The sequence below is a fragment of the Aquarana catesbeiana genome, linkage group LG09 (genome assembly GCF_042186555.1).
Source record: "Aquarana catesbeiana isolate 2022-GZ linkage group LG09, ASM4218655v1, whole genome shotgun sequence".
In the NCBI taxonomy this organism is placed as follows: domain Eukaryota; kingdom Metazoa; phylum Chordata; class Amphibia; order Anura; family Ranidae; genus Aquarana; species Aquarana catesbeiana.
In genome coordinates, this window is record NC_133332.1 from 71,670,446 (window position 1) to 71,690,163 (window position 19,718).

At 43.7% G+C, this 19,718-nt stretch overlaps 1 protein-coding gene across 3 annotated transcripts in view; it reads right to left on the reverse strand.

Moving 5' to 3' along the window:
* Window positions 1-19,718, reverse strand: part of SAMD4B (sterile alpha motif domain containing 4B) — a 101,891-nt gene that overhangs the window by 81,066 nt on the left and 1,107 nt on the right. Inside the window, exon 1 of one of the 3 annotated variants that reach the window (XM_073598784.1) lies at window positions 11,548-11,565. The exons of the other annotated variants lie outside the window; for them this stretch is intronic. The gene's annotated coding sequence lies outside the window, so the exon portion shown is untranslated. Of the gene's footprint in view, window positions 1-11,547; window positions 11,566-19,718 lie in introns of those variants that run through there. 3 annotated transcript variants of the gene reach the window in all.

Consider the following 19,718-nt stretch of genomic DNA (forward strand, 5'->3'; position numbering starts at 1 on the left):
AGGTTGTATTCCGCTTGGTGATTTGTACCAACAGGTAAGCCTATAATAAGGCTTAGGCAATATTGACCCTGCATGCAATGGCTGATGTCAGCGGTGCATGCACTCTGCAGGTCCAGCGTCCTGTGCGCATGCGCCGAGTGACATCATTGTGGCTCCGGCCATTCACAGCCATGGAGCCAGTGATGCTGGAAGAAATGCAGAGGGAACATGTCAGCTCCTTCAGTGGTGACCGGGCGCGCTGAGGGAGCTTTTCGTTCTAAGGTAAGTATTTCATAATGTGCTAGTATGCGATGCATACTAGCACATTATACTATTGTCTTGCAGGTTGCTTTTTTTTTTTCTTTTTTTTTTCAGCAGTTTACTACCGCTTTAAAGTGGTTGTAAACCCTTACAGACCACTTTATCCTACAGGTAAGCCTAGATTGAGGCTTACCTGCAGGTGCTTGAAATATCTCCTAGACCTACACGGTCTAGGAGATATTTGTAAAACGTCGTACAGCGATTTCTTCTGCGCATGCGCCGGAGTTAGAAAGGGGTCATGCCGTGACTGGCGGATCCCGCGCGCATGCGCATCACGGCCAGTCACATAGCCGGAGTTCGCGGCCCCGGAAGGAAGACGGGTGAAGAATGGACGCTCGCTGCTAGCAAGGAAGACGGGGACATCGCGGGCTTCTCCTGCAGGTAAGTGTCACATAATGGGCTCCTATGCGATGCATAGGAGCCCATTATGCTTTACCTTTGCAGGGAAACAAAGAGGAAGTAAAACCCACCAGAGTTTACTTCCTCTTTAAAATAGTACTTATACAGGGCGATTTACTACGTCAATGGATTAAATTAGGGCTGCAACTAACGATTATTTTCATAATCAATTTGTTCGATTAATCGGTTAATAACCTTAAAAAAAGTGTGGTGTATAATTTAGTTAACCACTTGAGCCCCGGACCATTATGCTGCCTAAGGACCAGAGGTCTTTTTCCAATTTGGCACTGCGTCGCTTTAACTGCTAATTGCGCGGTCATGCAATGCTGTACCCAAACGAAATTTGCGTCCTTTTCTTCCCACAAATAGAGCTTTCTTTTGATGGTATTTGATCACCTCTGCGGTTTTTATTTTTTGCGCTATAAACGGAAAAAGACCGAAAATTTTGAAAAAAAAATTATATTTTCTACTTTTTGTTATAAAAAAAATCCAATAAACTAAATTTTAGTCATACATTTAGGCCAAAATGTATTCGGCCACATGTCTTTGGTAAAAAAAATGTCAATAAGCGTATATTTATTGGTTTACGCAAAAGTTATAGCGTCTACAAACTAGGGTACATTTTCTGTAATTTACACAGCTTTTAGTTTATGACTGCCTATGTCATTTCTTGAGGTGCTAAAATGGCAGGGCAGTACAAAACCCCCCCAAGTGACCCCATTTTGGAAAGTAGACACCCCAAGGAAATTGCTGAGAGGCATGTTGAACCCATTGAATATTTATTTTTTTTGTCCCAAGTGATTGAATAATGACAAAAAAAAAAAAAAAAAAAAAATTATTTACAAAAAGTTGTCACTAAATGATATATTGCTCACACAGGCCATGGGCCTATGTGGAATTGCACCCCAAAATACATTCAGCTGCTTCTCCTGAGTATGGGGATACCACATGTGTGGGACTTTTTGGGAGCCTAGCCGCGTACGGGGCCCCGAAAACCAATCACCACCTTCAGGATTTCTAAGGGTGTAAATTTTTGATTTTACTCCTCACTACCTATCACAGTTTCGGAGGCCATGGAATGCCCAGGTGGCACAAAACCCCCCAAAATGACCCCATTTTGGAAAGTAGACACCCCAAGCTATTTGCTGAGAGGCATATTGAGTCCATGGAATATTTTATATTTTGACACAAGTTGTGGGAAAGTGACACTTTTTTTTTTTTTTTTTTTTTTGCATAAAGTTGTCACTAAATGATATATTGCTCACACAGGCCATGGGCATATGTGGAATTGCACCCCAAAATACATTTAGCTGCTTCTCCTGAGTATGGGGATACCACATGTGTGGGACTTTTTGGGAGCCTAGCCGCGTACGGGGCCCCAAAATCCAATCACCGCCTTCAGGATTTCTAAGGGTGAAAATTTTTGATTTCACTCTTCACTGCCTATCACAGTTTCGGAGGCCATGGAATACCCAGGTGGCACAAAACCCCCCCAAATGACCCCATTTTGGAAAGTAGACACCCCAAGCTATTTGCTGAGAGGCATGGTGAGTATTTTGCAGCTCTCATTTGTTTTTGAAAATGAAGAAAGACAAGAAAAAACATTTTTTTTTTTCTTTTTTCAATTTTCAAAACTTTGTGACAAAAAGTGAGGTCTGCAAAATACTCACTATACCTCTCAGCAAATAGCTTGGGGTGTCTACTTTCCAAAATGGGGTCATTTGGGGGGGGTTTGTGCCACCTGGGCTTTCCATGGCCTCCGAAACTGTGATAGGCAGTGAAGAGTGAAATCAAAAATTCACGCCCTTAGAAAGCCTGAAGGCGGTGCTTGGTTTTCGGGGTCCCGTACGTGGCTAGGCTCCCAAAAAGTCTCACACATGTGGTATCCCCGTACTCAGGAGAAGCAGCAGAATGTATTTTGGGGTGTAATTTCACATATTCCCATGGCATGTTTGAGCAATATATCATTTAGTGACAACTTTGTGCAAAAAAAACCAAAAAAAAACAAAAATGTGTCTCTTTCCCGCAACTTGTGTCGCAATATAAAATATTCCATGGACTCGACATGCCTCTCAGCAAATAGCTTGGGGTGTCTACTTTCCAAAATGGGGTCATTTGGGGGGGTTTTGAACTGTCCTGGCATTTTATGCACAACATTTAGAAGCTTATGTCACACATCACCCACTCTTCTAACCACTTGAAGACAAAGCCCTTTCTGACACTTATTGTTTACATGAAAAAGTTATTTTTTTTTTGCAAAAAAATTACTTTGAACCCCCAAACATTATATATTTTTTTAAAGCAAATGCCCTACAGATTAAAATGGTGGGCGTTTCATTTTTTTTTTTCACACAGTATTTGCGCAGCGATTTTTCAAACGCATTTTTTGGGGAAAAAACACACTTTTTTAAATTTTAATGCACTAAAACACACTATATTGCCCAAATGTTTGATGAAATAAAAAAGATGATCTTAGGCCGAGTACATGGATACCAAACATGACATGCTTTAAAATTGCGCACAAACGTGCAGTGGCAACAAAATAAATACATTTTTAAAAGCCTTTAAAAGCCTTTACAGGTTACCACTTTAGATCTACAGAGGAGGTCTACTGCAAAAATTACTGCCCTCGATCTGACCTTCGCGGTGATACCTCACATGCATGGTGCAATTGCTGTTTACGTTTGACGACAGACCGCCGATTGCGTTCGCCTTAGCGCGAGAGCAGGGGGCGACAGGGGTGCTTTTTTTTTTTTTTTTCCTTTATTATTTTTCTGCTTTTTTTATCTTATTTTTAAACTGTTCCTTTCATATTTTTTTTTTTTAATCATTTTTATTGTTATCTCGGGGAATGTAAATATCCCCTATGATAGCAATAGGTAGTGACAGGTACTCTTTTTTGAAAAAATTGGGGTCTATTAGACCCTAGATCTCTCCTCTGCCCTCAAAGCATCTGACCACACCAAGATCGGTGTGATAAAATGCTTCCCCAATTTCCCAATGGCGCTATTTACATCCGGCGAAATCTAAGTCATAAAATGCTCGTAGCTTCCGGTTTCTTAGGCCATAGAGATGTTTGGAGCCACTCTGGTCTCTGATCAGCTCTATGGTCAGCTGGCTGAATCACCGGCTGCATTCTCAGGTTCCCTGTTGAGACAGGAGAGCCAGAGAAAAACACGGAAGACGGTGGGGGGGGGGGGGGGGGGGGGGCATTCCCTCCCACGGCTTGTAAAAGCAGTCTAGAGGCTAATTAGCCGCTAGGATTGCTTTTACATGAAAGCCGACCGCTGGCTGAAAAGAATGATACCAAAGATGATACCTAAATCTGCAGGCATCATTCTGGTATAACCACTCAAAGTCGTGAATGGCGTACCTGAAGACAAAAAAATGGTTAACAATAAAGCACAGTAAACGGTAAAGTATAAAAAATTGCATACCTGAAAAAGCAAACATGATAAAACATAATAACAATAAAACATTGCAGAATAGAATACAGTAAAAAAGAGCAGAACAATAGAGAGAGAATAGAGAGAGAGAGAACAATAAAACGACAACTATTTTTTTTTTATTTTATATATATATTTTTTTTTTGACACTTTTTTTGTAACTAACTTTTGTAACTGTAACCGGTTCCAGGTTCGGGTCTCACAAAATGCGATGGCATCTTGGGAGACCCTGTGAAAGTGTGCCTAGTCTGTGCAATGCTGTACCCTACGCTAATACTCAACTAGTGCATGGTAGCGTTCAAAACATTCACCAATGCAAAGACCAGGATTGTCAGGACAGGAGGGACAATAATAGCGGGTGTCACGCCTATATCCGCGCTTCCTGCAGACACATCTTTTTTGGGGGTTCGTTGGGTAGGGGTACTCGGGAGGACATAAAGAAAATGCCTCTCATGCAACCGACTGCATTTGATTGGGGATGTGAATGGGGGAAGTACGGGCGCTGCAGAAGTGGTGGGTTCCCAATTAGGATTGGCGAATGCAGCAGGAAGGGCACTATGGGCACGACGGGCCTGTGTTTGTCTTTTTGGTGGCAGCGGGACACTACTTGTGCTTGCCACCTCACCAGCTTGAACTGCATTTATGGGACTCGCCATGTCACCAAGTGTTACTGCAGTGCGGGTTTGACTACGACCGGGGTGTACTAGGCCGCTGGTGCTTGCCAGTTCACCAAAACGCTACCAAAAAAACTGTTAGCGATCGCAGGGATCAAGGCCTGACTCTGCAAACGCTGCAGTTATGCGTTTAGTGTTTTGTAAGGGACAGTGATCGATCGATACTGCACTTGGGTGGGCCGGGCCGGGCGGAGGGGCAAAACGCAGGTGCTAGCAGGTATCTGGGCTGATCCCGCTAACACTGCGTTTTTGGGAACCCTAAACTGCTGGGGACGCTAGTATAGATCTGATCGGATCAGATACTATACCACTAAGGGAGGTGTACGGTGCGTGCGTGGGTGTTAGCGCTACTGGCGCTAACCTGACGCTGCCTGGTGCTTGCTTGCCAGTTCACCAAAATGCTACCAAAAAAACTGTTAGCGATCGCAGGGATCAGGCCTGACTCTGCGAACGCTGCAGTTATGCGTTTAGTGTTTTGTAAGTGACAGCGATCGATCGATACTGCACTTGGGTGGGCCGGGCGGAGGGGCAAAACGCAGGTGCTAGCGGGTATCTGGGCTGATCCCGCTAACACTGCGTTTTTGGGAACCCTAAACTGCTGGGGACGCTAGTATAGATCTGATCGGATCAGATATTGATCCGTACAGATACTATACCACTAAGGGAGGCGTATGCTGCGTGCGTGGGTGTTAGCGGTACTGGCGCTAATCTGACGCTGCCTGGGGCGACGCATATCACCGCCGGGCGATCAGGGGGCTAAACCTTTATTCGGTAATAAACGGCGGGTGCCCTGACACTATAAAAAATAAACGAACTAACCAGCGTCAACCGTAACGTTTATACGGTGATCAGTGGTGAAAGGGTTAACTAGGGGGCAATCAAGGGGTTAAAACATTTATTAGATAGTATATGGGGGTCCCTGACGCTATAAAACGCTGACGGCGAACCTAAATATTTACCTCACTAACTAGCGTCACCAGTGATACTAATACAGCGATCAGAAAAATGATCGCTTAGCAACACTGGTGACAGGGGGTGATCAAGGGGTTAAAACTTTATTAGGGGGGGTTAGGGGGGTACCCTAGACCTAAAGGGGGGTAATACTAACTGTCCCAACACTGTAACTGTCACAAACTGACACTATGCAGTAATCAGAAAAAAAAAAAACCTGCTGGTGTCAGTTTGTGACAGGGGGGGGGGGGTGATTGGGGGGGGGATCGGGGTGTTTTGTGTGCCTGGCATGTTCTACTGTGTGTGTAGTGTGTTGTGCACTTACATTGATGTCTTCTCCCCTCGGCGCTGAAACGGAATACCGAGCCGAGGGGAGATGACATCATTTCCTTTGCTGCTGTTTAGCATACAGCAGCAAAGGAATGTTCCCATTGGCCGGCGGCGATCGCGAGGGGGGGGCCACAAACGGATGGCCTCCCCCTCATCTCGGATCGCCGGGGAACAGAACGGGACCGCCTCGGGCACCGGGGGGGGGGTCCGATCGGACCCCCCACCCGCGGAAGGCAAATCACGTACATGTACGTGATTTTGCCTGCCCGTGCCGCTTTGCCGACGTAAATCGGCGTTAGGCGGTCCTTAAGTGGTTAATATGTAAAGTTTAAAAAAAAGGCAATGTATTCTTAAATATCTCTATGCAGTGGTAAATATAAATAACCAACTATATGGTTAGGGAGCAAAATCTCTAATCCACCCTGAGATTAACAGACAGAAGAGATATACTGTATATACTATTAGAGGTTGAATCTGGTAAATATCTGACTCAGAGATCTTTTTTTTATTTAACCACTTGACCACTGGGCACTTAAACCCCCTTCCTAACCAGACCAATTTTCAGCATTCGGTGCTCACACTTTGAGAATTACTCAGTCATGCAACAGAGTAACCACATGAAACGTTTGTCCTTTTTTCACACAAATAGAGCTTTCTTTTGGTGGTATTTAATCACCACTGGGTTTTTTATTTTTTGCGCTATAAATCAAAAATGAACGAAAATTCGGTAAAAAAAAAAAAAAAATTCTTTGTTTTTGTTAAAATTTATGGCAGAGTACTGGCACTGAGCAGCGCTGTGGGCTGGATCTGTAGTGCCCACAGCGCTGCAAATGATCTCTCCCTCTCTCCTCTCACACTGTACCAATCGGTACAGAGCGGGGAGGGAGGAACCGTCGGCTGATTTGACGGAGCGATCACGAGGTAAATAGCCACCATCAGCAGCCATTTACTGTGATCCGGATGTTCCCGGGGGCGCGATTCTGTGAGGACGTCCCATGGACGTCCACCCAGAATAAGCCAACCGCACTGTAGCCGTCTTTCGGCTATGGCCCGGTCAGCATGTGGTTAAAGAAAGAAAAAAAAAGAGTTAAAGACTGTTTTGCAGATTTTCAAACAGAACTGTAATATATTATATGCTGGCCATACAAAAACAATGTCTTCCTTCAAAAAAAAAAGTTATGTTCGTTCGATTTTCGAATCGTTAGTGGGGTCAAATCGACATTCGTTTTCAACTACAGTGACAGGAAAATTTAGAAATAATAGAAAACTGCTTGGTCAAAAGAATTTTCAGACAGTGTATTCGTTCAGAAATTACATTCATTTTAAAACAGAATGTTAAAAACAAGTGAGAATTTCAAACATTCTTTCATTCAGCGAAAGTACAAAGATTTTTCATATGAATATTCTCATCTGAAAATTGATCCGTGTGGCCAGCATAAGGCTTGGTACACACCTATGCAGCTTGCTTTTGATCTGTTTCTACCCTGCTTTTTGCTGTGCATTAAGTACAGTATAGAGTGCCCCAATAGTAAGGTAAAGAAAACTGCTACCTTTAGAACCACTCACTTCCTGCCCAGGACTACATGTCCCATGAGGCATTGCTCCTCACAAATTCACAAGTTCTCAGGCACTTACTGACATGTATGGGCGGGGTACTGAGCAGTATGTGTGCTTCACTGTAAACAAATAATGCATTCTGTATGCAGGCCAACTAATCGATTATGAAAATAGTAATCGATGAATTTCATAATTGTTTGGTTATCGATCGATTAGTTGTTTCAGCCCTAGATTAAATAGTAAAACAAAAAAGTTTAACAAGACCCCTTTCACACTGGAGGTGTTTTTCAGGCACTTTAGCACAAAACATAGCGCCTGTAAAGTGCCTGAAAAAAGCCTCTTCTGCACTCCCAGTGTGAAAGCCCGAGTGCTTTTACACTGGGGCGCTGCGCTGGCAGGACGTCAAAAAAAGTCCTGCAAGCAGCTTCTTTGCAGTGCTTTAGGAGTGGTGAAAACACTGCTCCTAAAGCGCCCCTGCCCATTGAAATGGGCAGTGCCGCTTTTAACCCTTTATTCGGCCGCTAGTGGGGGTTAAAAGCACTGCAAAAATGACAGTAAAGCGCCAATAAAACTAGCGCCACTTTACCACCAACACCCGGGGCGCTGGCAGTAGGAAAGGGCTCAAGGGTTAACTAATTCCCTGTGCACACAAACATTCTTCTGTTAAAGCATGTGTTACCACAGCAATTCATACTCCTGATATGTGCTACTGTACTATGTACTTGTATGAGAATGTATCCTGTTCTCTTTGCATTGCTTCCTTTGTGTGAAATCCCTGCTATACCTGTCAGTCCCTCTGCTTTCCTATTAAACACTGACCACACTAAGCAGGAGAATACACTGTGGTCACATCTCTAGCTATGCTGGGAATTCAGTGTACTCTTCTCCAATGATCAGACTTGTCTTGCCACCCAACCCCCCCCGCACAGCCATTCACTGGGAAGCTCAGTGTGCTGCTGCTTCTCCTCCCTACAGCTCTTATGCAGCGGTGAACAGGGAGAAGGTGATCACTTATAAAGAAGGGAAAAAAGGTATTTATGGGTTTTTTTTTGTTTTTTTTAATAGCTATGCAAAATGTTTCGCCTTTCATATCCATTTTAAACTGAATGGGTTGTTTTACAAGGTGATCATTTACAAATCACTAACTGCAGCTCTCTTACTCACAGATTGCTGTCAGACAGGGAACTGAGGAGATATAGCTAGTGTTACTTTTGGTATTGTTTACAAATGTTACACTGAATGATCATTGTTATTGGCTGTCACAGTAATTATTCAATGAGGAAGGCTTCAGATTGGCTCCCAATCATAGGATTGGGATCTCCTTATTCTACAGACACCAGGTCTCAAGAAGCTGTGCATGGGAGCGGGCAGGGAAAAGTAATACGCCAAAGGTAGGCAATTGGTTATGGAAGCACCTCCAATGATCAGTTCGTACCACTGTACACAATTGAGTAACCTGTCTGATCACTACTCTTGAAGAGGTTACAAAACTTCTCAGATGCCCACCTAACCAACTTTCCCCTGGATCCTGTTCCCTCACAACTTCTACAGTCACGCTCTTATTCTATCCTATGCTCCCTCACTTACATCTTCAATCTCTCCTTCTCTAGTGGCACCTTCCCCTCCCCTCTAAAAGATGTGCAGATCACGCCCATACTTAAAAAGCCGTCACTGGTCCCTCTCTAACCTAAACAACTTAAGAACCATCTCATTGCTCCCATTCACCTCAAAACTTATAGTACACAGTCTATGGTCTTGGCTCCTACCTCAGTGAAAATAACCTTCTTGACCCCTTACAATGTGGATTTCGCTCACAGCACTCCACAGAAACTGCCTTACTAAACGTCACTAAATATTACTAACTGCTAAAACAAATGGCCACTACTCCATACTCCTACTGCTTGACCCCTCTGCAGCCGTCGACACAGCTGACCACCTGCTCCTTCACAATAAACTGTTGCCTTGGCCTCCAAGATTCTGCTGTATCTTGGTTCTCCTCCTACCTATCACAGCGCTCCTTCAGTGTTACCTACAACTCTGTCTCCTCCTCTCCATTGCCCCTTTCTGTGGTGGTCCCCCAAGGCTCTGTTCTTGGACCCCTTCCCTATCTACACCTCCTCCCTTGGTCACTTGATAGCCTCCCACGGCTTTCTAAACCACTTATACGCTGATGACACCCAAATCTCTCGGTCTACTCCTCACCTCACTCCTTCAGTCTCCTCTCCCATTACTAAATGACATATCAGCATGGCTGTCACGCCACTTCCTTAAACAAAATCTCTCTAAAACCGAGCTGGTAATATCCTCCCTGCCCGTGCCCCCCTCCATGACTTTTCCATCAAAATCAATGATGCAACCATGAATCCCTCCCCTCATGCCAGGGTACTAGGTGTAATCCTAGACTCTGACCTGTCCTTTCAGCCACAAACGCTGTTCAAAGCTTGTAGACTTCACCTCCGTAACATCTCTAAATTCAAAATACTAACCAGTAACCACAACATACAAAGCCATTTAACTCTGAGCCCTGAGCTACATCCCCAATTTTGTCTCCAAATATCACCCAAACCGCTCCTCTTAAGACCTCCTGCTCTCAAGCTCCCTTGTCTCCTCCTCCCATGCTCGTATCCAGGACTTCTCCAGAGCTTCTCCCATCCTCTGGCACTCTCTACCTCAATTTGTCAGGCTATCTCCTACTCTAGCTGCCTTCAGGCAATCCCTGAAAACTCACCTCTTCGGGGAAGCTCATTACACCTCCAGCTAATCTTTTACCCCTTTTATCAGCTCATTCCCCACATTTACAACCGGTTGTACCACCTGCCCCAACCCTATTAGATTGTAAGGTCTTCTGAGCAGGGCACTCTTAATCCTCTTGTATTTTATTGTATTGTAACTGTACTGTCTCCCTTTAATAATATAGCTAGTGATATCTGCACGTTCCCACAAACATTAAGGCTGCATTCACACCTGAGCGTTTTCCGCTCATAAAACGCCCGACAAGCAAAATCCCATTTATTTCAATGGCACCTGTTCACATCTGAGCGTTTTGTCACCTGAAGCAAAACGCCTGAAAAACGCCCTAAGCTCAAAAAAGAACATGAGCTTCTTTGGGGCAGATTACAGGCATTTTTCTGCTTGTTACATTGGTGACCTAAAAAATCGCGGTAAAAACGCATGACTTTGAAAAGCTCAGGTGTGAATGCAGCCTATAATAATCACACGATTATGGTTACCTTAACAGCAAAAAAAAAAAAAAAAATCCAGGTCTTATTTAAAAGTAAGGATGGGCTCAGGCGTGTTCATAACTCCACGTGACCGCTCCCCCCAGGAAGCGGACACTGCGCAGTGCTAATCACAGGTAGTGAGACATTTCCCGATCTCTGCAGCCGCTGATTAAGAAATGTCTCACTGCTTGTGATTAGCGCTGCGCAGTGTCAGCTTCCTGGCAGACTTGGGCACGTGGAGTTAAGAACACACCTGAGCCCATCCTTATTTAAAAGGTTGGAAGCACATCTTTTAAATTTGCACCGCCCAGATTCTGGCCCCGCCCACCACCAACTTTCCAACTATAAATTATTACTCTGCCTACAGGTAATTTGAAGTTGAAAAAAAAAATAAAAATAGATTAATAAAAATGGCCACATGTGCTGGACTTGAAGACACCATTGACCATAATACCCAAAATATTTAGGTTTTCTTTCACCAACAGTGATAAAGGTAAACTGGAGAAAAAGAAGGGGAAGCTCCCTAAAGGGGGCACAGAGAGCAATAAAAACCTGACTGGTGTTCTAATCTTGCTCTACTATCAAAAACAAAAATTCCTATTAGATATACCTTAATGCAAATAATATACAAATTACAGGCATATAAAAATAAAATTACAGAATCCATACCATCAAACAATCTTTTGGTGGCGAGACTACCCTAAACAGAAAAAAAGGAAAAACTTTGTTTTTTTTAGTTTTGGATGGAGGGGAGAGGGATTAGAACAGCTGTCAGTTTTTATTGCTGTCTGTGCCCCCGTGAAGGAGATTTAGCCTAGTTGTCCTGTTTATTATTATTGAATGTTAAAGAAAACGAAAATCCCAACATTTTGGGTTGTCCCCAGAAAAGTAAAAGAGGGAAAAATCTTCCAATGGGGACACTAGTTCTGGTGAACTGGAGGTTCCCAAGAAATTACACTCATTTGCAGGGATTTTCTTACACTTCCTGTTTGGCTATGGGACAGGAGGTGAAGGAAAATCTCCTCAATGGGGCAAAGATGGCAAAAATTAAAAGAAGTCCCATTTGCCACCATGGAAGACAGCTTGTAGCTCTCAATGAACTGTGAGGGTGCTCACCAGTGCACTCATAGTCCATTGATTTTTCCTGCTCTTCAGTAACTGTCTGCCTGTACGAGAGGTATGGGCAGACAGCTGAACTGAGTGTCTGAAGGAGCCCAACACTGCACCCGTGATCTAATGATCGCAGGTACAATGCTTTGCAGGCTCCATTGCAAAAAAAAAAAAAACTAATAAAATGCATTTTTTTTTGCCTGCAAAATCACATGCATTATTTTTACAAAAAGGTGAACTTTGCCTTTAATACTGAAGCGTTTGGAGCACCCCAGTTCCTGTGCTGCTTGCAAGGAATCAGATAGTGGCAGCCGCCAACACTGGATGGAAGTTTTAGCTGTCCTTAACATGTTTCCTTTAGGGTTCATTCACACAGGCGATTAGCACACACTTCAAATTCCAGTAGCACGGATCTGCGGATTCCTGTGGCTGCAATATCAGGTGCGTGTGAAAACCTGTGGCTGCTCAGCCCATACAAAACAATGACCGACCGACAGCTTCTGCAGATATCCATGACTGTTTACCAGCCATTACTTTAATTACATTACGTTATTGTGGCTGGATGCAGTCTGCCTGTCAGTGTTTTTTTTAGGAGCTGAGCAGCTGCAGTTCTTTGCATACACCTGTGATTCCAACTGCAGTAATCCGCACATTCTTGCAGCTGGAAATCGCTAAGTGTGCTAAACACACGTGCGGATGCACCCTAAAAGCTAAGCTCCAACAATATCTCAGTCTTGCACATGTGTAGAGGCTCCTCTCCCCAACTGAAATTGCTTATTCTATCTTCATTGCATAGTGTGAGCTTCTCAGTGTGATTGGAAGTTGCAGCAAGTGAGAGCTCGCCTCATTTCTTGTCCAGTCTGAACTGTTCCTGGCCTCTCCTTTCATTTACTAGACTTCAGTTCTTTCAATCATGGAAACTCAGCATCACCAGCCGTTTCCCCGTCCCTCCCCTCTTTTTGTCCAATCACAGAGCGCTTTGTATTCTGTGAACCTATTCACAAAATACAAAGCGATCTGTGAATGGACAAGGGCAGACAGAGCAGCTGCAGTGTAGGGGAGCTCCAAGTCTGAAGCATAACAAAAGAAAAACTATGAAAAAAAAAAAAGAACGTGAAAGTGTAAACAAGCTGATATCCAGGAAGTAGACTGAGATTTCGTTTACATTTTTAAAAACATTCAACTTTGAGATGTCCCAGTGATAGAAAGCTGGTGGCGCACGATCTCAGTGGCTGGGGGGCAGACTACGTGACGCATCATCTGGGAAGAAAGTTCCTTTATATAAGTAACCCAGCAGGATAAGTAAAAAAATAAATGTTTTTTTTTTTTCCCCCCCAGAGTTCTATTAAAATCTTCAGTAATGTTTATATCTAAATATGAGGCTTTTTTCTTTTAGGCTTCGTCAAGACAGGCAAAAGTCTCTAGAACCCCTCTGAAAAATTATCTGCAGTGGATCGCTTTTTAGGCTGGATTCAAACCTATGCAGTTTTAGTGCTTTCTGCAGGTTTGAAATACAGAACGTGTTCCATAGGAAGCCATGTTAAATGGACTGTAGTGCAAATCTGCAAAATGCAAAAAGCACTAAAACTGCATAGGTGTGAATCCAGCCTTAAAAGGGCCATAGAACTGTGGCTTCCAGGCATTTAGGGAGGAGATCCTGTCACCTCCTGAAAGACATTTTTTTTTTTTTGTACTGGAAAATGTGCTTCAACAAAGGCAAAACGTTTGGTTTGTACTTTCAGTGCCACACTTGACAAGTCAAGTTAAAGTATAACTACAGGCAGAACGGGTTTTGAAGAGCGTGGAGAGGGGTTAGAACCCCTATCAGGTTTTTATTGCCGCCTGTGCCCCTAATTTGCTGTGACAGTGAATAAAAGTTTGACAGGCAGTGGTGTCTGTCAAATGTGACAAGTGGGAATGAATTTGCTGCATCCACAAAGCATACCAGCCACAGTACAACACCTTCCAGCTGCATGTTTTATTTTAGTTTCAACGACGGCTCAGCCACCTTTTTTTATCGCCCATGTACACGAGTCCTTACAGGGATCTCTAGATCCACTGCTGGCCTTCATTATTTGTATACAGTTGAAAAAGTATTCATACCACTTGAAATTTTTTCATGTTACAACCAAAAAACGTAAACGGAATTTATTGGGATATTATGTGACAGACCAACACAAAGTGGCACATAATTGTGACGTGGAAGGAGAACGATAGATGGTTTTCCAAATTTTTTACAAATAAATATGTGAAAAGTGTGTGGTGCATTTGTATTCAGCCCCCCTGAGTCAATACTTTGTAGAACCACCTTTCGCTGCAATTACAGCTGCAAGTCTTTTTGGGGATGTCTCTACCAGCTTTGCACATCTAGAGTGTGAAATTTTTGCAATGAACAGCAATTTTCAAGTCTTGCCACAGATTCTCAATTGGATTTAGGTCTGGACTTTGACTGGGCCATTCTAACAGATGAATATGCTTTGATCTAAACCATCCCATTGTAGCCCTGGCTGTATGTTTAGCGTCATTGTCCTGCTGGAAGGTGAACCTCTACCCCAGTCTCAAGTCTTTTGCAGACTCTAACAGGTTTTCTTCTAAGATTGCCCTGTATTTGGCTCCATCCATCTTCTCATCAACTCTGACCAGCTTCCCTGTCCCTGCTGAAGAAAAGCATCCCCACAACATGATGCTGCCACCACCATGTTTCACAGTGTGGATGGTGTGTGCAGGGTGATGTGTAAGGTTAGTTTAAAAGTTTAGTGTTAGTTTAGTTTAGTAGGCCAAAAAGTAAAAATTTTGGTCTCATCTGACCAGAGCACCTTCCTCCACATGTTTGCTGTGTCCCCCACATGACTTCTCGCAAACTTCAAACAAGACTTCTTATGGGTTTCTTCCAACAATGGCTTTCTTCTTGTCACAAAGACAAGATTTGTGGAGTGTACGACTAATAGTTGTCCTGTGGACAGATTCTCCCACCTGAGCTGTGGATCTCTGCAGCTCTTCCAGATTTACCCTGGGCCTCTTGGCTGCTTCTCTGATTAATGCTTTCCTTTAGCAGTTGTGCCATACTCTTTCCATTTTAGGATGATGGATTGAACAGGGCTCTTTGAGATGTTCAAAGCTTAGGATATTTTTTATAACCTAATCCTGCTTTAAACTTCTCCACAACTTTATCCCTGACCTGTCTGGTGTGTTCCTTGGCCTTCATGATGCTGTTTGTTCACTAAGCTTCTCTAACAAACCTCTGAGGGCTTCACAGAACAGCGGTATTTATACTGAGATTAAATTACAAACAGGTGGACTCTATTTACAAATTAGGTGACTTCTGAAGGCAATTGGTTCCACTAGATTTTAGTTAGGGGTATCTCATTTTCAGCCCGTACACACGATCTGAAAATAAGACGAAAATACCGCTTTCGAAGTGATCGTACGATAATCGGATCGTTAGTACAGAGCTTTCGAGACCCAAGCACGACAGTTCATCCAATATTATCCGATGGGACAAGCACGAAAATTTTTCTCGTATGATACCAGATCGTGCGATTTTCGTTTAATCAGTACTAGGGGTGCGACGGATCGTCACCGATCCGTGATCCGAACGGTTCAGCCTGTTCGGATCGGCACACATGCGCTCCGCGGAGCGCGCCGCCGCCTCAGGCCTTAGGAAAGGCCGCGGCTTCGGCCTAGCTCCGGAGCGGCACCCATCTTGGTACACCTGGCGGCCGTTTACCATGTGATCGCTCCGTCAAATGACCGAGCGATCACTTGTAAACAAACCGGCGTCGTGACGCCGGTTCCTCCCTCCCCTCTGTGTACTGATCTGTACAGTGGAGGGGAGAGATCAGATGGCAGCAGTGCCAATACTCTGCCATACCCTGACAATACTCTGCCAATACCCTGCCAATGTATTATTAAAGTGGGGGAGATTTTTTTTTTGTTGATCCGAAAATGATCCGAACCGGGACTCCAGATCCGAGGAACAATCCGAACCCTAAGTTTTTTGATCCGTTGCACCCCTAATCAGTACAGTTGTCGTCCAAAAAAACAATAGAAATACACTAAAACACATGACATCACTTCTGATGTTTATTCTGTCGTACGAGAATTTTCAGAACTTTAGTTAACTTTCCATTTTTGATAAGCGACTAGCAAGCAAAAAAACGGACGATCAGTCGTCCGATATTCGGATCGTGTGTACGGGCCATAAAGGGGGCTGAATACAAATGCACACCACACTTTTCACATATTTGTAAAAAAACTGGAAAACCATTTATCATTTTCCTTCCACTTCACAATTATGTTGGTCTATCACATAACATTCCAATAAAATACATTTACGTTTTTGGTTGTAACATGATAAAATGTGGAAAATTTCAAGGGGTATGAATACTCAAGGCACTGTATTAGAGTTTTGTATGACTTACGAATTGATGGTCCTTCAAATAGTACAAGGAAAGTTCTATGCCAGGAACGTACAAGCAGCTGACCACATACAGTCAAAAGAAATGTGCAATTTGTCAGGCAAGAATGTTTTTGTCAAGACATATAGGGGTCCCCATACACACTATTAGATTTTCTGCAGAATTTTGTCTTCAGATTTACCAAAACCATGTAGTGCAAGGGCCTGCCTGACTGCATACAAATTGAAACTCTTAAGGTTTGACCTCATATTATATGGTTTTCGTAAATCTGAAGACAAAAATCTGCAGATAATCTAATAGTGTGTATGGGGACTACACCCAAGATTCATCTTATTCTTAATGAATTTAAAAAGAATAACAATTTATGAAAGCTGTGAAAAACTGATAAAAAAATTAAACTCCAGTTTAATTTTTTTTTTTTAATTCAGCAGCTATATTCAGACACAGTGCTGCGGTTCGACCAAGCCCCCCCTCTCTCGTGATTGGCTGAGTTTGATTGACAGCAGCGGGAGCCAATGGCTCCACTGCTCTCTCATCCAATCAGGAGGGAGAGTCCTGGATGGGCGGGGCACTCGTGGACATCTCTGGATAGAGATGGGGCTCAGGTAAGTATTACGGGGGCTGTTGCACACAGAAGGCTTTTTATCTTAATGCATAGAATGAAGATAAAAAACCTTCTGACTTTACAACCACTTTAAACTGAAAAGGTTGTTTACAAGTAGAGGGTTCACATCTACTTTAAAGCGGAGTTCCTGGCTAAAATCAAAGTAGGCATAATCCAATTGAGCACTCCCCTCTAAGCTATGACTAAGCACTCTGTGTAGTGCGAAACGCGTAAGCTTTGTTCCACTTTGCTGTGACTTGTATTTTGGATGACAGTTTATTGAATAAAGGCAAATATTTTTGGAGTGCGGCTGTCCAGGATTTCTTTGATGTCTAACACCCCCTCCTTTTTTTGGGGGGGGGGGGCATCTTTGTACCTTTTTAAACATTTTTCCAGCAGGTCTTCCATCCTACATCGACGAGGTACATCATGTCCGGATTTATATCGGCCCCTCCTCCTGCCCCCCGCTGCCTTCTGGGACCTGTGTCCCAGAAGACAACGGGACCATTCAGAAAGCGCAGTGCGACTCGCGCATGCGCAGTAGGTTTCACAGCCGGTTTACCTTAGTTTCAATGCTGGTACCTGCATCCGAGCAGATGGACAAAGCGGTTTCGGGGGGGGGGGGGGGGGGGGCGACATCACAGGATCCCTGGACAGGTACGTGTCCTTATATTAAAAATCAGCAGCTGTAGTATTTATAGCTATGGACTTTAAAAAAAAAAATGTTTAAGTGGCTGGAACTCTGTTTTAAGCCTCCAGATGTTTTTTATCATTTTTTTTTCATAAATTTAGGCCAATATATATTCTGCTACATGTCTTTGGTGAAAACAAAATACCAATAAGCGTATATTGGTTGGTTTGTGCAAAAGTTATAGAGGCTATAAACTATAGTACATCTATTGGAATTTAAGCAGCTGGAAACACAGTAATGGCGGTGATCAGCGACTTATAGTGAGACTGTGATAGGGTGGTGGAACATCTGGCGCTAACAGACAATGGCTGGGAGGGTCACAAACTGACACAGATGTTGCTAGTGACTCTAAGAGCTCATTTACACTTGCTTTGTCTTCAACACACATTAACGGCTACATTTACATTTGCTTCAAAACAAGACTTTGGACAGGCTTTGTTAAAGCGAAAGTAAACCCATCCATAAAACAGTTTGATTTACGGCACGTGCCGGAAATGTAACACTCCCATTGGTTGTGCTCTCAGCCAAACTGTCAAATTATCCAATGGTCGGTGTCATAACTGATCACCTGTGCAGCATCACGGCAGTTGAATATTAAACAGAGGCCAAGATGGCAGCTTCCTTGGCTGAAAACAATATGGGGGTTTGCTTACACTTTAAAGCTCTCTGAACGCTGTCACAAAATAAAATGGTTAGCTTACAGTTCTGTTTACAGCCAATTTTGCTTTGCTTCAAAAATTATACCCCATGTAGCTTTAGTGGTGCTTCAAAGCTTCTTCAAAAGCCTCCATAGAAGTCTATGGCAAAGCTCGCTCAAAGCCCCAAAAGCAAGGTGTAAACAGGACTGTAAGCTAACCAGTTTATTTAGTGACGGGGGCTTTGGCATTTAAAGAGCTTTAAAGTGGTAGTAAACTTGTCAAAATAAAAACGATTTATCCAATATTACAATCTATATATGTATTGGGAATAAAATGGGTACTAAGAGTAAGCCCAAAAATCCTTCTTACTTTAAAAAGACTGTGTATTCGAAATGCTGCTGCTCTGTTATAGCCGTCACCATATCAACTGTGGTCTTCCATGTCTGTATTCTGATTTACTTCCACCCGCATTACATTTTCCTCTCGGCAATCCCGCGCATGCGCACTAATTGCAGTATCCAGGCCTCTTCTTAGTTTCCGGTTACTATGGAAACGAATGTCGAGCGAATCAGAGACTATCCTGTTGCTGGCATCGCGGGATGTTGGGGCCGACGTCGCCAATAGGAAATGACGCAGCCCCGGTATAGACGCTACATTTTTCCAGCAGGGTCTCAGCTTGCCAGAAAGTTTGGACAAACGGCGCATGCGCGGGTTACGTCATTAGCCACAATTATACAGATATCTCGCAAGGAAGGAAGGCAGGTAAGGAGACATTCTTCTAAAGCAAATGATAAAACCTGCAATTGTCCACATAAAGAAAAGTCATCAGAATGGGTATACAACCGCTTTAAAGCGGAGCTCCGCCGAATTTTTTTTTTTTTTTTTTTTAAGTCAGTAGCTACAAATACTGCAGCTGCTGACTTTTAAAACAAGAACACTCACCTGTCCAGGGCGCCCGCGATGTCGGCACCCGAGGCCGAACCGTCTCTCGGTCCTCGGGTGCTGCCGCCTCCATCTTCGGTAAGGGAATCAAGAAGTGAAGGCTTGCGGCTTAACTTCCCGGTTCCCTACTGCACATGCGCGAGTCGCGCAGCGCAATACGGATGGTCCCTGCTGTCTCTGGGACCCGTGTGTTTCCCAGCAGACAGCGGGGGCGGGGTGGCGTAAATACCCGCAGATTCTGCAGATATCTATGCCGGAAGTGGGTGCAAATACCTGTATTATACGCCTCCTCCCTGAAAGGTGCCAATTGTGACACCGGAGGAGGGGAGGAATCTGATGAGCGGAAGTTCCAATTTTGGGTGGAGCTTCGCTTTAACAAAGCCTGTCGGAAGCCTTGTTTTGAAGTATAAACTAGCCCTAATACAGTGATCAGTGCT